General features: G+C 43.9%; 1 protein-coding gene across 3 annotated transcripts in view; it reads left to right on the forward strand.

Moving 5' to 3' along the window:
* The first annotated feature begins 330 nt into the window (after positions 1-330).
* The window catches only part of ncoa1 (nuclear receptor coactivator 1), a 42,360-nt gene continuing 25,967 nt past the window's right edge, over positions 331-16,723 (forward strand). The window contains exons 1-2 of one of the 3 annotated variants that reach the window (XM_036549845.1): positions 331-631; positions 11,420-11,594. The gene's annotated coding sequence lies outside the window, so the exon portion shown is untranslated. Of the gene's footprint in view, positions 632-723; positions 801-11,419; positions 11,595-15,589; positions 15,823-16,723 lie in introns of those variants that run through there. The other 2 variants (XM_036549846.1, XM_036549847.1) reach the window with 2 other exon arrangements.

Here is a 16,723-nt window from a genome sequence, read left to right on the forward strand (position 1 = left end):
ACAACAAATACTCATTCATGCCTCTTCCCACAGTGAGCGCGCCCTTGACTCCACTGAACGTCATTGTACGTGCGCGACGCTGTCCTGTTTTGTTTGTGCAGAGGGCGAAAATGGCGGAGAGGAGAGAACTAAGCGATAAATAAAGATATAAAATAGAAGTTGTAACCTTAATGACAAACATAAACAAGCATTAAGTTAAATTTAGAATACCGGCTGCACCATTGTTTTGCACAGGGATGCAGCGCTTGGAGAACAAATGAAAATCGGCAACGAAAAAGAATTTGGAAAGCAGATTTTGAATTAGCTAGCTAGCTAACCAGATAGCTACAGTAATAGCTACAGTAGTTGGCGTTAGGTAACTCGAACACCGTTATGGTATGAGTTAGGTAGCTGTTTAGCCAAATGTAAACAGTGATCTGGCTGTCTTGATAGTTCACTGACATTAGCTGTCTACCTAACCTCCCTAGGTAGGACTAGCTAGCAGGCTGGGATAGCAAGACAGCAGGCTAGTTTACAGATTTGCTGAACCGCTGATCAAATACCACCAAGACCGCTTGCATGTCAGCTGTTTGCATGCATAATCATCTCATACAGTGTCGAAAAGGATAAGAGAATCGAAGAAAGAAAGCAGGTAAGTCACACAAAACTAATTTGTGTTATGTCACAGATGCATTCCTGTATGGTCATTTGACGCACGGAAATGTTGATGTTCAACATTTTAATGTCAGCCCGACACTGAAAGAAAGCGCCTGGTTTAGCAGCGTCGCTAGTTGTGCAGCGTGGATTTCTGGAAGCAGCTGGTGAGTTGAAACTAAGTTATCAGGGAAAGTGCTCGTGTTTAAATCTAACTGGTTATATTATTGAATGACGAAATCTGTATGTTCTATATTCTGTAAGGTTAGCTTGCAAGCTAGCAAGTTACGTTAGCTAAATCACGATAGTCCACTGAAAGGACATCTGCGTTTAGTTGTCTGTAATGCACGAAGCATTCGGCTGGCTATCGTTATATTTTGTATGCAAACTCTGAGAATGTCATTTTGTGTAGGATATTGGAGACTCCAACGAGTGTGGCTACCTATGCTGTCTGTCCAACAGAAACGCATTTCGTGCTAGTAAGGTTAGCTACATAAAATCCTAGCAACACCATGCATTCAACCAACAAGTTACACGCCTATATTTGGAGTGCAGCCGTATTTCTCATTTAAAGAAAAACGTAGCTCTTTCGTCTTGTGCAATGTTAGCACTGAACGTAAACAAACCGTAGTGATTAATTTGCTTGCTAGTTAACTAGACTGCTGTTATTGTTTTTCGTGTTTCAGAATGACTGTTCAAAATGGTTGGAATGTGGAAGTTCAAAGGTACATGCGCTAGTTCGCTTTGGCATGAGAAGTGAAAATGACCGCCTTTGTGTCATTTTCTTAGTGTTTTTTGATTTCTGTTTTTATTTAACATTTTACAGACATGGGTATTACATTGCAGGCAATCAAACGTGTCAGGATACAACCTCTTGCACGCGCACGCACACACACACACACATGCGCGCGTCACCATGTATCGCCAAGATAAACAGTTTTTTTCACCTGCAATTAGAAGACAACACATTTCTTTTGTTTTGTATATTACAATACGTCAAATGGGGAAAATGGTTGTGCCTTTAACGATGTGAGGCCATCTTGATTTGTAATTTGATGAATGTTTTTCTGGCGGGTGACATTGTATGGCCACCTGCTTCATACTCAGAATGGCTAGTAATTACTGAAGAAACCTCCTCGTCGCTGAACGCAGAATCTAAAGGATAGGCAGGGCAGTTGAATAGCCTGTTTCCTAATCACGAAATGAAAGCTTAACTGTGACCTAAACACCAACCAAGGGTTACAGATTCTTTTACTAATAACAGTTGTTTTTCTTTACGGTGCAAGAAGAACAAAGGATGGTCCTAAGAAATTCAAATAGAATTTTACACAGTTCTCTTGAGTATGTACAGGTTCCATTTGATCAATTGTGAAAATAATTTGCTTCTTGTAGCAATATTAAGAATTCATCTGTCAAAAATGATAGGCAACAGTTTAATGTACTACTGTTAGTAGCAATTAGTTTGCATATTAGACCAGCAGGTGGGTCATTCTGTTGTATTTTACAGTCTCCGTGGTTGGAATATGAACTGGTATGTTGCACAGGGAATTGCTTTAGTAAAGGTCACAGTTTTGTGTCTCAGGTTACAGCTGCATCCACAGAAATTCTTAAGAGAATATTCAGCAGTTCATGTATGTTAATTTCTTAATTCTAGTATTTGGTCTTTACGTGGCATGTAATTGTAGTCAAGTGAGATTCCTTTATTGGGAAAAACTGTTCATATGTTTAAATTGAGTATTATTCAATAGCAGAATACTTCTTCAGAAACATACAGGAGTCAGTCATGGGCTCTTGCGTCTGTTTTGAAAATGTCATAATGTATGTGCATGTAAGGTCATGAGAGGTTACACAGCAAGCCTTTGTGTTGCAAAGTGTGTGTATGCTCTCCCTTGTTTTGCAGCAGATTGTGTGTGTTCATGCCTTCTTTCCCACTTGCAGTGCTGTATTTAAAAAATGCAGCAGTATTAAATACAAACGAATGTCTAGGAATGAGTGCGTTTTGCCCACTGCTGCAGCGGGCAGTGCAGAGCAAGCTGGAGCCCTCCCGTCCGGTTCGGGGGTAGTGTGAGATGCACACTTCCGCAGCTCCGAGCGGGCCGCTCCAGCCGTCAGAGAGCTGACCTACATTCTCCTCTCCCTGGAAAAAAGCTTGTGCTGCAGACTGTGAGAATGTGTGGGGGCAGGGACGGGAGAGCGAGGGAGGGAGGGAGGGAGGCTGCGAGAGCGGGCAAGCGCGCGCTCAGAGCCCCAGCCGAGTAGGGGGGAGCAGGGCACCCTGTCCCTTTTCTCACAGGGCACGCAAAAGAGCAATGGGCACAACGGGCCAATGCATGGGAGCTGGCAGTCTTTCACATATGCTTTGTCTCTCAAATACTATTTTTCTATGTATTCATGCTTTTTTGCATGGACCTTTAACCTGTAGCAACTTTTTTGCTGCCACCTTGAGAGCAGTTTTTATTTATTTTTTTATTTCGGCAGATTGAAAAAAAAAACACGGTTTACATCTCACCCAAAAGTTCAAAAGTACACACAGTTACGCCATTGCAGTAACAGTTTTGGTCTGAAAGCACGGTCATTTTCAGCTAGCGTCCAACAGCTCGTGTGTTTACTCCATGCGAAGGGAGCTTGCTGGCGAGCAGGGTAGTTAAAGGTTTTAGAGGTAGGCAGGATTTGCTCCTGAAGCTTAGCTTTGGGGGCTGTTAGAGGACAGGGGAAATTTTCCACTTTTGATCACTCATGATTAGCAAATAATTTGGCTCATTTATGCTAATTGGGGGGGGGGTCTTTGTAGTTGTTCATCCTCTCTAGCATATCATCTGTAATTCTAAGATGTTATTTTTGAATATCTCTTTTTTTACACACCAGCATAGCACATATATGGAAATATAGTTTATATCTCATTATTTTTAATGCAGTCACTCTTGGAGTTGTTCTGTGTTTATCTTTAAACCATTACTCTTCTTTGTATTTTCAACTTCTTGTTGTTTCTGTTGAAGTTTTGCATTGTTTTTTGTAAAGCATTCTCTGAAATGCACTATCGAAATTGTTTTTCCTGCTTGGTTTGCTGAATATTGTGCTGTTTAAGGACAAGATCTCGTCTGTGCTTTGTTGGCGGGGGCAGTGGTGGTTTTTAAGTATTTTCTGTGTGTTTCCCCCTTTTTCACCCCTTTGGAATAGCGGGTTGTATATTTAGCTTGCCTCTCTGCAGCACCCTCTGTACTTGCACAGGAATGTTGAAGCAAGGTGAACACAATCCTCCGATACGTTGACACGCAGCCAGTGAGTGTTTTTCATGCTACGAGCCTGTGCGCCACAGTGGAGCAAATGCTGAATGGAGGATAGGCGCGTCTTCACTGATGTCATCTGACTGGCTCATAGGTGCCTCATGGGCCATTGGAGGCTGGCAGTGAGCGGCAGGACAAGGGGAGCCTGGCCAGCATGACCTGCCCTACCCCCAGCAGAGCAAAGCCCGTTGTGTTCCGCCATTGCGGACTCACGGTTGTTGTTGGCTACTGACACAACACTGTCACCCCAACATACATTACCTTGATCCCTGAACATGGCTCATATAACTTTTCAGGTGATGTCAGGTGTGAACATTTGTCAGAGTCATAGAAGGCACTGTCTGGTTCAGTCTTGCAGTGCCTGCTCTGCAGAACTCTCCGCTGGAGTTACAAGATCAGGGAACTTGAAGTGCAGTAAATCTTATTAAATATCTGAAGGTGCGCCATCCCACATTTGTTAAAATGACCTGCAGAAGAACGGGGGAACCACAGCACTGCCATCTGCCCAGCAGTCATATTTGATTGTTACAATTCAAGGCCACAAGAAATAACATTAAGAACTGTGGACTTTGTTGCAAAGACTGGACTGCCATTTTGGGTTTTTGCAACCTTGTGGAATCGGCCCTGCTGCAGTGTACCAAGCAGGTGTTTTTTCTTCTGTTGTACTTGCCAAGATGTACAGTATTGTCTCCATGTGCATCCTTTCACTCGGAATCTCACTACTCTAAGCAGTAAGCTGTTCAGAAGACATTTGGACCTTGGCATGTGCTCACAGTGGATTGACGTGGATTCAAAATTGCAAAATGGTTGTTTTTTTGTTTGGTTTTTTTTTAACATGCCAAGGCATTCAGAAGCTCACCTGTAGCTGGGGCCATTTCATTTCCATTGTGCAACATTTTTGAAATGCAAGTGCTGGAATCAAGTTAACACGTGTAAACTTGATTACTGATCAGTGCATTCAAATGCTAAGTCGCTAAGATAATGTCACAAAGGGGATGAATGGGATCACACAATGTCCTTTAAGAACAACGCGTTCATTTACTTTTGTCAGCGCTGTTCCTTTCTTACTCCTTTCTTCCTTTCTTTATCTTTCTCTTTTAACTGCTGATGAAATAGCAATGTAGCTGGAAATATAGATTATGCAGGCATTTTCATTTGCGTTTCTGCTTTGCTTCTTTGCATTTATTTTGTCTGAGACAACCAAATGAGAGCAGTAATCAAGCATGAGACACGGCTATCTGAGAGTATACAGCTTTCTTCTACTTGCATAAAAAGCTTAGCCCTTGAGGCTAAAGCACACTAGCCCATCCCGAACCCGACAGAGCCGAGCAAAATGCTGGGTTCAGGCCTGTTCGTGCCTGTAGCACTGCATTTAGCACTTGGGTTTGGGTTAGGTAAGGCTCGGCGTTTCTGAATGTCAAGTGCTGAATACACTGCTGTCTAATATCTGGGCTGAAATTAATTCATTTTGAATGAATGATGTACACACAATGGGATTTAATGTTTTTAAGGCTACTGAACATATCAAGCTTGAATGAGGGATTAATTTAATTACCAATTTAGACAGGAGGAACTGTTCTGTTTCCCAAAAAGAACTGTTCGTTTTGTTGAGCTTTTGAGCTGAATTTTTCCTTTTTTATTTGTTTACTTTTACAAACATTATTCACTATATTACACTGTTTCCCCAATAGGGATAGAATGTGTTGTGTTCATTTTTAAGATGCTGGACTGTGTCATTCAGTGGGATTTATTGTTTCGTACAGACCTTTATTTACTTGGTGCACTTTGTTTGACCAAAAGGTGGGGTTTTGTCAGATAATTTTGATATATGTAAGCTGCCAGACATGATTTTGATTTGATATCATTGTAACCATTAGCTGATTTGGTAACTGCAAGTATTTTTGAGCTAGATCAGGTAACAAAGTTACCATTTTTGAGCTGGGTTTGGTTTGGGTATCAAAGTGCATGGTCAGGTTGAGTGGAGTTTTAGTGTCAAGCCCATGTAGACCTTCACTTGAGATAGAATGGCGTCCGTGGAATTGGTCAAAATTGTTGGGGTCTAAAGTCAGCATAGGTTAATCCATATTGATAAAATCTGGAGGTAAAGCCCGAGAAGTGGTGGGGCTCTTTTTAGGGTTGCCATTTAAAAATGGGGTCATGAATCCATATGCATAAACCCATTTAAAAACACATCATTAAACAAATAAATTTGCCAGCGTAGATGTATTAGGAGGTTGTTTTTTAGTAGATGTTTGGGATTGGGAGGTCTGATTCAACTCGGGACTCAGGGTTAAGTCAGTTTGTTTACTGAACAGCAAAGAATCACAGCTGAAAAGTCCTTCCTTCCACATGAATGTCACTCTGACATCAGCGCTTGACATTAACCTTTTCCAATAATTGAGCAGTGAATGGACTGGAGATTTCTAATTCCCTGCAAGAAGTCAGTTCCTGTCCTCGTATGAGCCTTTATAGCATGCACAATAGCTGTCCTGAAACATTTAAGTGTTTATCCCTAACCATTCAAGATGTTTACCTCCTATTGAAGTGTAGGTTTTTCTTTTAGCTGGGTGTAAGTGTATGTCTTCTTGCTTTGTTTTTTTTTTGTTTCTGCCAGCCTGCACTCCCTTTGTCTGAATCCCTAGAATGCACTGAAAGGCTGATCGCATCTGGCTGTCAGCATCTAGCTAGTTATCTAGGATGCTAAAATTGCAATAAATTCAAATTCCACACAGCAAGATGCCAGTTTAATGAGCAGACTATCTACAGCTTAATTTAGAGTACTCAATACCTACATTTCAATTTAGAGTATACTGTCTACAGCTTTAGAGAAGGCTTTATCTACAGCCAATTCTATTACTGTCAATTCACAATACGCTACTTATTCATCTTAATTTTTTTTAATGCTTTGTCCCCTTTATACAGCCCTAGTTCAGGGTCCAAAATTAACACCTTTCAACCTGCAGGTAGAATTTCTATTCTTAAAGTTGCAGGGTCACTCACTATTCTGGTGGGTGCTTTTTGTGTTAGTCAAAGAACCCTTATAAAACTCAATTAGCTCATTATGTAGCTAGCTAGTAGTAGTAATAAACATTACTGTGGTTTAGCTGTCAGCTTTAGCTGAAATGTTATCTTGCTGGCTAGCTGTTTTAGCTAATAATATACCACGTTGCTACCATACAGATGTGTGCCTTGAAAGATCCACTTAAAATGTAGCTTGATTCTCAGTGGCTAGTGAAGAATCCAAATGGATCAAAAATGTTAACTTTGCATCCTGCTAGTTTGAAATAACAGGTTATATACTAGTTTCCTCTCACTGCAACAAACTCTGGACTCAACAGCTAGTTTTTGCACTGCGACCCACACAGTGCACAACAGCACAGTGGACACTCAGTGGAAGATAGGCTCTGTTCCACCGATATGATGCAAGCAATTCACAGGTGCCTGACGAATCACACGATTCCTGAGAGCAGTGAGAAAAGGGGACCCCTTGCCGACCTACCCACCTACCTTTATCCCTCAGTCAGTTTGTTCCGCCGCTGTGGGTTCTTGGTCATTGCCGGCTGATGACGTGCCTGGGGTTGAACCCAGGCTGCAGAGCTAAGCTTGCGCTCAAGGCAAGCATCTTAACTACCGAGTCACTCAGGAGCATCTTCATCTTAATTTAGAGTGAACTGTCTACATCTTAATTCAGTGTCGTCTGTGTGCACAGTTTAGCTCAGTGTTTTGAATTTGTATTGATGTGTTTATGTGAGCAGAAATGGCTTAAGAAGAATGAGTACAAGCAGGCTGATTTGCAGTTTCAATTGCACAGAGGAGGAGAGGTGGAGCGGTGGATTTCTTGGTTTTGTATGGGGTTTAGATAGCCTGAAGGTTGAATGAAAGGATTTCAAATATAGCTCGCGCTCTTTGTTATCAAAACAAATAAAGAGCTTTTCAATATGTGTAGCTTTTACAGTAAAGGTAAGGAACAAAATATTAGACTGGAGATTGTCAGTGAAGTCGTCGTGACTCGGAGCGTTTCTTTTTCCAGAGTGTTCAGAGGGACCCAGCTCCGTGGTGCTGCTGAGGCCCAGGCACAGGGCCTGATTTAGTAGGCCCCTCCCGTCCATTCCTCCTGCTCCTTTTGTTTGCGTTTGTGTTCTAACTCGTAAGGTCATCGGGAGAGTTTCTGTTTTAAAGATTTTCTAAGTGCCTCAAGGATGTTTTCCCCCCCTTGTGCCTCCTGACGTGTCCCTGGTATCTGTGGCAGTGGGATTGTTGCGGTGGCTCCCTGCTGCTATGCTATCCACAGCGGTGGGGGAATAATGAGGGGGCTGTCATGTGTGTGGGGGTGATGCTGTCCCGTGTAAGACAGGACGCCACAGCGGGTCTTCCGCCATCTTCGCCCCGTCTGGGATCCTGAGCCCACAGTCCCTGCACCGAGGCGTGAGCTTGTGCAGCGGGTTACAGCCTCCACGGGCTGAGACGAGCAGCCACAGAGAACAGCTGCCACAATGGGCAAAAATTGGATAAAGGAATAACATGAGTAGATTAAGTGAAAGAACCTGCCCAAAATAAAAACCTCATTCGGTTTACTAAACCCCAGAACAACCTGAAAAAGAGTGTGGAGTGGTTGCACGAAGGGGGGGGGCTTGTAAATTGCATTAAATGCACTACCTTGTAAATTGCGTTAAATCCAGTAATGTGTAGCCACTCATTTTAAGTGGATCCAGAATAGTATGACGGTGTTAGAACATTTTTTTGTTTTACTGCTTCCAGTGTTTCGTCATTAAGATGTGATTGAGACTTTGTAAAATGTGGTTGTTATCCACTGAATTTTGTGTTGCCTCACATCACGTTGAATTAGTATGCGAAATTTTTGCCATGAATTTTGACAGCATTTGTCACTTACCTTCTGTAATACTCCATAAATCTTCGGCAAGACTCGGTTTTTACCTCTTTATTGCTCCCTTTAAATGACTAATGCATGGTCTTATAGAGTGTACAGGTTGTGTTCGAGCTGAGCCCCACTCAAACTGTATACGCTGGTTATTGACTGTCGGCATAGGAATCCCAGCCACTGATTGCCTACTATCATCTTTGTATCTTATATAAAAATGTAAAGATGTATTTATATTTTAGCTCTCTCTCTCACTCACACACACACACACACAAACGAGAGAAAGCATTTTCCAGTTCTGTGATTTTTAACCATATACCAATATTACACACATGGACATCACCGACATCTCAAAAGGAATGGAAAAAATCTTTAAGAAAAAAAAAACAGCGTCATTGAAAACTCTACTCTTGCAGATGTCAGATACTAAAAAGCATGTAAATGTTTGTTGCACCGTGGCTTGCTGTTCCTGTTAATGAATTCTTCTTCACCTTCACTCCCTTTAGAAATGTTCCTGTCTCAGCACACCATCTACCTGAAAAAGCAATAGCTCTTCATCTATTATTCTGTCCATGAGAGTTCCAGTTCCTGCAGCGGAAAAGGCGCTTTTGTGTGGGATTGGGGGAACTCGCTTTGATGATTTTGCACCCCTTTTTATTCTCAGCATGTTAGAGGGATGAGCAACCCTGGTCCTGGAGTGGTGGAGATAATTGTTTTTGTGCCATTGGAACACCAAATTATGTAATTGGATCAATAATTTGGATCAGTGAATGGAGGTGACCATGTGCTCCTGGTGCTCAGTGTATTTGTGTGGAGCTGGGAAAGGTGCACGACTGTGGCACTCGGTAATAGTTTAACCGAACTGCGGTGTTGTAAGGTTATCCATGGTACGTCTGTAAAGCATAGGGGGAGTTTGACCTGCTGTTGATATCCAGGAGCCGTTTTCCGTCTCTACGTCTGCTCCATGTTCGGTCATGTTACAATAACAAGATTCTCTTGGCAGAGGATTGCTGTAATTCACTTCCTCCTCCTAACCAGAAATCCCTTTGAAGTGGTCACAGTATTGACGCGTAATGTGAAGCAGGAAACTCTAGCGATAGATTGCCATGAGATACTCTGTGACGTTTTTTGCGCTTCAGAATATATGTTTTGTTCTGATCAAAACAATGCAGTTCAGTATTCCATAGTTATGGATAACATGAACAACTGAGCCTGTTTGTTTATTGTTGAGATAAATTGTAAAAACTGTAATTATTTTGTACTCAAACATGACTAAATGTGTTGTTGTTGCCAGCTGTATTACCCACAGCACATGAGTGCACTGTGTTGCTTCCGCGGGGAACACTGGTATGCAGGCAATGACATAAACGCGCTCACCTCCACATCAGTTTCACTTTGCGCGTGTCATTGTGCCTTAACGGAGGAAGCCCAGATCACATTCTCAGTCCTTTCACACGTTTCATTTAGAGGTGTCCTACATCTATTGATGCGAAAGTGAATGGTGCCCTTTACCGGCACAAAAAGCCGTCCTCTCACATCCTACCCCACCTCTCTGCTGTTTTCATGCCTCCGAATTTGAGCCCTCCTCTGTCACAAAGTCTGTCCCCTGCCTCCCAGCCATCGTCTCTGTTTTCCCTCAGTGACCTCGGCAGGAGAGGCTTTTTAGTTTGGGACATGAGCTCTGTCACTTTCTGTGTCCGTCAGCAGTGATTCTCCATTAACTCCTTTGCATTCACATCATTTGTTATTTAGCAGCTCTGTGGTATGTTACCATTGCTGCTTTTCGAATGGCTGTGAGCTGATCCATTTTCCGGGGGAATGATTACTGCTCAACGTGAAACTGTTTTTGTCTAAATCAGCTTGTATTTATGCGCCGAGGCCTATATTTCTCAGGGATGTCATCTGTTCAGAGAAAAAAGTTAAGGGATTTCTTCTGAGCTCTAGGCTGATTAGATTAATAGGAATGTGTAAGCAAAATGTGTAATAAAGGAAGGATATCAAGCTTCCAGTAAGTAAACCATTTTTGTTAGCTTTAGGGCAGTGATTCAGTCAACAAATTTAGTGTAGTGTTTCTGTTTTGTGACATCTTGCATATCTCTATTTCCAAGATGAAATAAACATGTGCAAATAAGAAAAAAATTCAAATTATTGAATAATTCTAGATCTCCGAGGCTCTAATTTTCTGGCAGTGAAACCGTAGCGCAACAGAAGAAAATAATATTGCACAAACAAAAACAAACACAGAACCCTCACTAATATCCAAAAAGATACTGAAGAGATTCATAAATATTAATGTGCAGTGCTGGCAGTGGTGGAGTGAAGGTGTAAGTAAATTGTGATGCCTGGTTTTCTCTCCAGCGCGTTTGTGCAGGATCATCTGGTCGGCCGCGCACACACACCGCCTCACGGTGAAAGGAAAATCACACTTAATCACAAAGTGAAGAAGGGTGGCAGATGTCCGCTAGCGCAGGCATTTATTTATTTGTTCTTTAATGAAGTGGCCCCCCGACGTCCGCTCTGATTGGTGGATTTGAAGCGCGTTGCGGGAAGCACGGCGAGCGCTGTGGGGGGCCTGCAGGCGCCTGTGCTCTCCCTTTAACCCCTTCCTCTCCTGTTTCTGTAGGGCCAGGGCAGGGGCAGCTCCACTCCTCCCTCTCCCAGCGGGATGGTGCTGAGTGATGGGGAGGACATGACGCCGTAGTCCCACGCCGCACCACCTCCTCGGCCCCCCCACCACCAGAGCAGCGGACCACAGACGCAGCCCCCCCCATGACTGTCCCCCTGGAGCCCTAGATCAAGTGAGCCCCTCCTCCGCACCCCCCCCAGCCGAGGGCCTCTGACAGAGCTGTCACAGATATTCTGCATTATAACCTGATATGCAGCCAGTGCGTTCTTTCCGTCTTCTGTGCTACCTTTGTTAGGGAGGCTTTGGCCTGTAACAGGAATGCTGTCTGCATTGCTGTGCTAGCCATTGATGTTCTGTGTTTAGGCCATGTGCATTCAGAAGAGCAATTGTTAGCCAACAAATCAGAACACTCGTGGCTTAGCAACAGCTTCAACAATGGCGGAGAAAGAACTCCTAATGTGTGGTACACAGAGCAGACTATCTGGTCGCTATGTAGAATATCTGTGGCTGTATATCTGCTGCTGCGTATCCGGAGACGGCAAAGCTGGTGCTGAATGCACATCTGTGTTTCCCCTCTGCAATCTGGTGCACTGATTTAGTCACACAGCTAGTGCAGAGCGGCCTCCATACGGTGAACGTTTCATTTACAAAAGCACATTTTAGGGCTTTGTATGTTGCGGTCATGTCTTACTTCATTTCTGTCGTGCGTTATGAAGTGAAGGCCATGCTGATTGGTTACATATGGCGGGGTTGCTGTAGTACGGAAAAGGAGACGTGACATTTGTTTTCAGTTTTGCGGATGAAAGGTTTTTTTTTTCCCCGTAAAGACTGACATCTCTGAGCCCCAAACCAAAAAAAGATTAAAGACTTTGTGTAATATATCTCAAACTCAGATGGTCATTAACAGAGGATACATCAAAACTATAAAAGTCAAAACACGCTCAGAAAGGCAGTTTTTTTTCCCACTCAGCTTAAAGATTAGCTGTGTTTCCGTAGTTAAGTCTTTGCTGTTTCCATGGAAACTTGAAATCTGATCCTGCGTGGCCAGTATCTCTGCCTGATCATAAATCTACTGTAATTCACTATGCGTAGATATATAAGGACCGTGATCAAGCTCAGTGCGTCATAGCATTACAATATTCACTAACTCATGGTGTGTAAATAAATTCTGTGTATTTACCTGGAAATTGCAGATGTGGCTTTTATTTTTCATGTGTTAACTAAGTTTGATATGTTGTTCAAGATGAGACTCTAAAATTGCACATTAAACTCGCCTACTTGTGATGGTCCTTGGAGTCAGAAAGACAGACAAGGTTGTATCTCATTTTAAAGTGAGATGTAATGGTCAGGAACAGGTGTAGTGACAGGCTATTAAGTTTGACTTACAGGTTGCCTCTGGTGATTTTCTGGTAAACATTTGATACTTGATAGTTTCACCAGGTTTATTTGAATGATTATGTGGATAATTTATTAATTATTAATAAGTTATTATTATAATAATTAATTTTAATAATATGTATAATTTATTTATATTAATTATATATAGTATACACATATAATATACACATGCATTTATGTAAGGTAGTTGCATGTAATTGACTCAAAAGTTGTTCAGTGCAGTTGTGTATGTAAAATGTCTGCATCTAAATGGACAGCTAATTTGCCTTATTGTAGCACCTTGTAGGCTTATGCATATATCAGTATGTGTTTGCATGCTGTCCTGTCAGGTCTTTAAGGGCAGTCAGCAGAAACTGTACACTGTCATTATTTACCTCACATCACCAGATCATGTGACTACCATGCAAAACAAACACCGGACATAAAGGGTGTTGTGTCAAAGCTGATACGCGTCGGTCAAAGTGTTAGAAAAGCCTGTCACTGACCCCCCCCAGTCTGTGTGACGTAGCACTCCTACATCCATTTCTTTAAAAATGAAGTGCTCAGCAGATGATCACATTCTCCTCCGCTTTGCCATGGGATAGGTTGTCTGCTTGAATTGATTACACATCTTAATGGGTTCTCAACCTAATTTTAAATGGAACCAATTAGTTTTTTTTTTTTTTTCTCCTCAGCGATAGTTCCATCATTCTGAGTGTGTTTTCTCTGAGGGACGGGGGTGATAATGAAGCGGTGCGACATGTCACTCCAGCACCTGCTGCAGTCGGCACTTCCTCCCTCCGAGTTTCACACCACCTCCTGCAGCTTCTCAGAGCATCTGAACTTCACGAGCGTTCAAATGAAAAAGGAACGAACGACGCAGCACTGCTCGCGCGGTTTCGCAGTTATCGAAGACACTCCTTCTCTAGGATCTTGGATAAAAGAGTCTAGGATCGTTTATTTATTGAAATCAATTTTTATTTTAGCCTGCTAAAAATCATGAGATAAATTTCATAACATACACACACACACACTCACGCATGTGTATGCACACACACAAGCAATCCAGGAGTGGGCAGCATGCAGCTGCCTGCTGTAAAGGAGAGGTGTGCCATTCTGGAAAGTGCAGCAGATTCTAAAAGGTCATGTGATGAGATGCAGTGGGGTGGTGTGGCGAGCAGGGGCAGTGAGGAGCCGGGCCTCCAAGAGGAGGCGCACTGACACCCGTGACCGTTTTCCTCCGACTCGGGCGAGCTCTGCGCTGGGCCATTTCCTCCTCAGAGTAAACATCCTGAATCAGGGCGTAAACACCAAACGTGTTAAACAATACGGAGCAGGAGCGGCCAGCCAGCACCCTCCCGCTGGAGATGAGCTTCAGGTATGGCCAGTCACGTAGAACAGGACTTTTCACCTCTCGGCGGCATGTCTGGAATCAGGAACACTTGTTTACAGGGGTGAAATGTGCCCTAGTATAGGAGCGGACGGCGCTGTGCCTGGGAGGAGGTTAACGGTAACGCCGAAAGAGGCGGTGGGCGGAAATGTTCTTTTAAGACAAATACAGAGATGGGTGTAGCTTTGTGTAACTGTTCAGCCTGGAAGCTCGAGGAGGTTACAGCGGAGCTGGAGACCAGGGCTCTGCAGTCGCAGTTGCAGTTGTCAGCGGCCACAGTGGTCTGCTGGCTTTCATTCTGCCTTGTTTCTTAATTGTTTAATTGCAGTAATTAATAATCCACCTCATTTGTTGGTTTTTCAAGTGAAAATCAGTTGCAAATAGACATGTCTTAATTTTGTCTGAATCAGCTCACCCAGGACAAGAATATCCTGTCCCTATCGTGCATCGGCTTAGGCCTCATCTAGAACGCTGTATGGAGCGCTGGTTGCCATGCCACAAAATGCATGTAAATGCCTCGGAGAAGATTCAGTGAAGGGCAGCCTGGTTTATCCGAGAGCTGATTTATATTGAGAGGCAAAAAAAAAAAATGGATGGGACAGATTGAACAGAGACTTTGCCCTGTACGCCAATCACATATTACTGCAGAGGGCAGGCTCCCTCTGAGAGTGAAGCAAGACCCGCTTGAGGAGTGGGGAAGCAGCCAATAGGATCAGGTGTGTAATCTGATACCTGCAGGAGGTGTTCCTCTCTGCGAGGAGGTGACTAAATGGGCTGTGAAAAATAAATAGAATGACGTGCTTTTTTGTGTTTACTGTTGCCATTATTTAGCTGCAACTTCTTGTGGACTGCGTAGCCTGTCCCTTGATGTATTTCTTGCTCAGTCAGTAGCCCTACTGTAACAGGTTCTAAAAGGTTGCAGCAGCTGTCTGTAGCATGTTTGAGAGGGACAAGAAATCGTTTGAGGTGTGTAATGGCAGAGGTGTGATGGTATAGGACTGTTGTAGCTTCGGTGGTAATAGAGTGGGGCTGACTGTATGTACAGTATTCTCTCCTTCTTTCTCTATTACCAGGGGAGGGAGTCAGCAGCGTTGACTGAGCAGCTTCTCATGGAACAAACCATTCCTGGTAGGGAAGTGGAGGGGGGCGTTTGCAGTAAAGCTTGGAATGTGTCATTTTTAGAATCGTTGTTATGATCTCTTTCTGCACGTTTCTGAATTAGCACCTTTTCTTCTGGTTGCACTGCATTAAATCTTCTGTTCAGGATCCTTCTTGCCGCGCCGGGTCCCGCAGAGAATATTGTGTAAACAATCCCGACACAAACACCCTACCCCCCTCGCCTCTGTGCCGGGTGGTCCGCCCCTCTCCCTCAGTGACATACATTGCTTTTCTGTCTGTGAGCGGGGTGATTAGACTAGCCGAGCGCGCACAGAGAGAGAGCGAGCGGAGCTGCCTGTGGAATGGAGAGCCATCCGCCGCGGCCTGCCTCACCCCGTGCTCATGCTGCCCAAGGGGGTCTGGGTCTCCTCTGCCCCCCCCGCCCGCGGGCCGCTCCGTAAGTCTGCAGGCCCCCCTCGTGTTTTTCCGGAGCTCCGCGACCTCACAGGCCCCACAGCTGAGCTGCCGTTCAGGTGTACGTATGCTCCTTCTTTCCTTCCACCCCCCCACCCCCCTTTTTTTTCCCCTTTCTTTTTTTTTTTTTGAAGTGGGTTGTTTACCGTGCGAGAGGCGGGGGGCGGGAGTTTTTTCCCGTATGGAGCAAAGGCTTGCGTCTGCTGGCTGTGAGCGTGTGAGTTAGCCTGCTCGCCTGCTCGCTCAGGGGAGTGTGGGTAGAGTGCGTGTGCTTTACCCGTGAGGACGAGTGTGTTTGTTTGCAGTGAGCGGCGAGCCCCGTTGGAGGCGTGCTGTTGTCCATGCTTCTGAGGGGGGGGGGAGGGGGGGTGTGTGCATTTCTTAGGGCTCACTTTTAGGTGGGGCAAGAATGGATGTGTAATATTTTCTGCAAGAGTGCTGTAGGTGCCCGTTGTGTGGTAGAGAGGGCTTGTGCATTGCCATCTGTGCCTGCTGCCTCTGTCTTTGCCTTCAGTAGCGCTGAACAGCTTTACTGTTTTTTTTTTCTGCATAGGAGGCTGACCATGTGGCCATACACGCAGATCACATGGACGACTGCATTGTTTTCATAGGAAGCGCCATTAATCAGTATGCTGTGTAACTTCAGCTGCAGCTGTGATTACTGTAACTGCATTTTTCAATTAGGTCAGTTGTACCAATTATTTTAATTTGATGGCTTGAGGGTGAATCTGTTACTGTGTGCGGAGGATACACTTTTGAGGTGTGCTGAAATGTGAGGGTTCCTTCCTATCAGCCTTGATGCGCTCTGACATTCAATTTAATTGGAAATTCTCACCTGTCACATGCTGAAGATTTTTTGACAGCGGGAAGAATCTGAAACTGTTAACCAGATTAACACAAAAGGCCAGTCAACAGCTCAGGGAGCTGACATATTGACAGCGGCATAGTTTTTAGTAGAAACG

This window comes from Megalops cyprinoides, chromosome 17, assembly GCF_013368585.1.
Source record: "Megalops cyprinoides isolate fMegCyp1 chromosome 17, fMegCyp1.pri, whole genome shotgun sequence".
NCBI lineage: Eukaryota > Metazoa > Chordata > Actinopteri > Elopiformes > Megalopidae > Megalops > Megalops cyprinoides.